This window comes from Myotis davidii, unplaced genomic scaffold (genome assembly GCF_000327345.1).
Source record: "Myotis davidii unplaced genomic scaffold, ASM32734v1 scaffold187, whole genome shotgun sequence".
Taxonomy (NCBI): domain Eukaryota; kingdom Metazoa; phylum Chordata; class Mammalia; order Chiroptera; family Vespertilionidae; genus Myotis; species Myotis davidii.
Window position 1 is genome coordinate 6,715,950 of NW_006383018.1, and position 3,845 is coordinate 6,719,794.

At 39.8% G+C, this 3,845-nt stretch overlaps 1 long non-coding RNA gene across 1 annotated transcript in view; it reads right to left on the reverse strand.

Annotated features, from left to right (window-relative positions):
* The window catches only part of LOC107181735, a 44,175-nt gene extending 41,446 nt beyond the window's left edge, over positions 1-2,729 (reverse strand). Inside the window, exon 1 of the long non-coding RNA XR_001512441.1 lies at positions 2,261-2,729. This is a non-coding gene — a long non-coding RNA (uncharacterized LOC107181735). The remainder of the gene's footprint in view (positions 1-2,260) is intronic.
* Between the last annotated feature and the right edge of the window lie 1,116 nt (positions 2,730-3,845).

Consider the following 3,845-nt stretch of genomic DNA (forward strand, 5'->3'; position numbering starts at 1 on the left):
GACCGTACCCTTTTATATAATGATGTTTACTTTGAATTTATATTAGTTCACACAAACACTCCATCCATGCTTTTGTTCCGGCCCTCCGGTCCAGTTTAAGAACCCATTGTGGCCCTCAAGTCAAAAAGTTTGCCCACCCCTGGTCTAGGCCTATTGTATCAAACTGAAAATTTAGCTTCCAAAACATTTTTCTACTTATTTAACAGCTAATTTGCAAAATATGAAGACTCTCCAATATATAAATCAATACCATTTAAAACTTTGCTTATAATTCTAATTTTAGAAGACATTTCCTATACAATTTTTTCCTACATTCCTTTTCAGAGAAAAGATACATATGTCGCCAAAGCCAAAGTAATTTAGCAAATGCCCTTTTCTTTAATCACCAAAAGGAAGACTGAAAACATACCCTATATAATAAAAGGCTAATATGCAAATTGATCGAACGGCAGAAAGACCAGTCGCTATGACGTGCACTGACCACCAGGGGGCAGACGATCAACCCAGGAGCTTCCCCCTGGTGGTCAGTGCACTCCCATAGGGAGAGTGCCGCTCAGCCAGAAGCTCTGAGCTGGGCTCACGGCTGGTGAGGGCAGCGCTAAGGATGTCCGACTGACAGCTTAGGCCCTGAGGGCTCCCAGACTGTGAGAAGGTGCAGGCCGGGCTGAGGTCCTCCCTGCACCCCCCCAAACCCCCCCACCCAAGTGCATGAATTCTGTATACTGGGCCTCTGGTTAAATGACATAAAAACAAACTGTCATCTTTATGGTTAACAATGTTTACCTTCTTAGTCTTAGCAAAGAGAAGCAATTGGTCTTCTCATAAAATTAATCTATTTCTTTACTTGGAAAAATCATAAAAAAATCATTATGATTGGACCATAGGTTTCTACCCATACAATGCCAACAATAAATCATGGAGTATGAGGTTTGCAAAATTCAAACACCCTTATTAAAGCGACCTTTATTTACTAACACCCATGTAGATAACAGCCATCATTTTGGCTTAATTAGTCTTGAAAATATAAACAGGATTCATGTGGTCAATTTATTGAAGTTACTGTACTTCACTGATGCCATGTTCTGATCAAAGCAAAAAGTTATGAGGATTTTTCTGTAATACATTTTCACTGCAGGCAACAATTAGCGGTATATTTTGCAGTCATTAGATACCCTGCTGTCCTCTCTTGGCAGAATATAAGGTTTGAATTGTCCAGGTACAACAATTACGTGGCACGGCTTATTAGATGGATTTGTTTGTGCCTTATAACCAAGATGGAAATCAAAAGTCATCTCTCGTGGTTTAAAAATATCTCTACTTCCTAGTCTATGCTGATTATTCCAATCCTTCTGATTTCCTGATCAATGGTTTCAAGATTCACTTCATCATAAATACTTAAGAAATACTAAGTATAGCGTAGGGATGTGCAGTGCCGTTGGTGCCCTGACTCTATCACTTCATTACTTAACATTTCCAGACAGGACAGCCTCACTCCCCGCTCCCAGCAGCTTGAAAGCTTTCTCTGGCAGCCAGAACGTACTCTGCATGCACATGGGCCAGACCTAGTTACTGGGAATTAATCATTTCCCTCTCTGATTCTCTCTCAACCAAGGTGCTGGGTGCTAGGGCTGGATATCCTAGCCCTCCAGCACCTTGGTTCAGGTAATTCTGAGGTAAGCTGCATATGACCTCCCAGAGTGCCTAGATCAGTGATGGCGAACCTCTGACACACATGTCAGAGGTGACACGCGAACTCATTTTTTTGGTTGATTTTTGTTAAATGGCATTTAAATATATAAAATAAATATCAAAAATATAAATCTTTGTTTTACTATGGTTGCAAATATCAAAAAATTTCTGTATGTGACACGGCACCAGAGTTAAGTTAGGGTTTTTCAAAATGCTGACACACCGAGCTCAAAAGGTTCACCATCACTGGCCTAGATAGAATTAAGGTCTAACTGCCAGTGGTTAATTGCTTGATATATATACTCTTTACAAGTTTCCCTGTATTATTTGCCTCACTTCCCCACTCCCCTATCACACCTGATAAACTACTCACACTTAAATTCTTATCTCTAGGTCTGCAAAGGGTACCCAGACTAAGAGGAGGAGATATAACGATGAATACAATAGGGATTTTATCTTCCAAGAATTCACAATCTAGAACAGGAGACCAATATTAAACTAAAAAGACAAAATCAATACCAAAAAGAAAAATATACAATATTAGTCTTCTTACTCTAAGATGTCATCCTACCTTGTAGCCACCACTGATATTGTACTACTACTTCCTGGATAATAGATTGTAGCCAAAGGGCAACAAAGAAGGTAGGAGTATAAACTTGACTAAATCCATGACAGCTATGGAACAAAAGGAAGAGAACACCGGAGTAACAAAACAATGATTTCACTAGACAAGTTAATTCAAACTATAGCTTCTATAAAATGAATTTTATCCTTACATTAACCTTTTGACAGTCCATCAGTCCCCACAGCAACTATATAGACAGCAAAACCAAATCAATATTCTGGCCATCGTTCGCAATTGGTTTCTGATACGCAGGGAGGTGATCATTTGCAATGCCACATTAATTTCAAAAAATTGGGTATTATTTCAGAGCATTTTTTAGAAGGCAACATGTGTGGAGTGACTGAGTGGATACTTAAGTGGTTCTCAACCTTCCTAATGCCGTGGCCCTTTAATACAGTTCATGTTGTGGTGACCCCCAACCATAAAATTATTTTCATTGTTATTTCATAACTGTAATTTTGCTACTGTTATGAATCGTCATGTAAATATCTGATATGCAGGATGTATTTTCAGGGGTTGCGACCCACAGGTTGATGATGAGGGAAAGCCTTTTGAGGATGAGCAGGGTAAGCTTTGAGGGAACAACTGGTGCAGGTGATAGAGTTGTTAGGTATAGGAGTGTGAGGTTTCAAGGAGAGACCAAGACTGAGAATAGAAAATGAAATAATATACATTGATATAAATATAGTGTTTTAAAATATAAAGCAGCCGTAACCGGTTTGGCTCAGTGGATGGAGCGTCAGACTGCGGACTGAAAGGTCCCGGGTTCGATTCCAGTCAAGGGCATGTACCTTGGTTGCGGGCACATCCCTGGTAGGGGGTGTGCAAGAGGCAGCTGATCAATGTTTCTAACTCTCTATCCCTCTCCCTTCCTCTCTGTAAAAAAATCAATAAAATATATTTTCTTTAAAAAAAATAAAAAATAAAAATAAAGCAACTGAGAGAATTATGAACAAAGCAAGAATTGAACCCAAAGCAGAGTGTAGACTCATGCCAAGATTTAAAAAAATATCTATTTTATTGATTTCAGAGGGAGAGGGAAAAAGAAATATCAATGATGAGAGAGAATAATAGATGGGCTGTCTCCTGCACATCCGCCACTGGGGACCAAGCTTGCAACCCTGGCATATGCCCTTACCGGGAGTCGAACCCTGACCTCCTGGTTCGTAAGTTGATGCTCAGCTACTGACTCATGCTGGGTGGGCTCATGGTGGAATACAGCAGGAGCCATTAAGGTAGCTAGAAAACTTGAGTGCAACTCTCCAGCATCAGGGGGTACACTGAGTAGTACAAATTGTTGACTCTCTGCCAAAAGGGTGGAAGGTGTCTGCTTTTAACTTGGTAAGTGTGGGACAGAAAGGATATGAGTATCTTTAAAAAATACAGGGTAGATCATGACATGCCATAAAAAGGCATTAATAGACCATATAATCTTTCAAAAGGGAGCTGGCTTATTATCACAGTCCTCTAAATTAAATATAGTGGGAACAGGATGAAAGGACATGGCATCTAATGGCAACAATTCCAATCC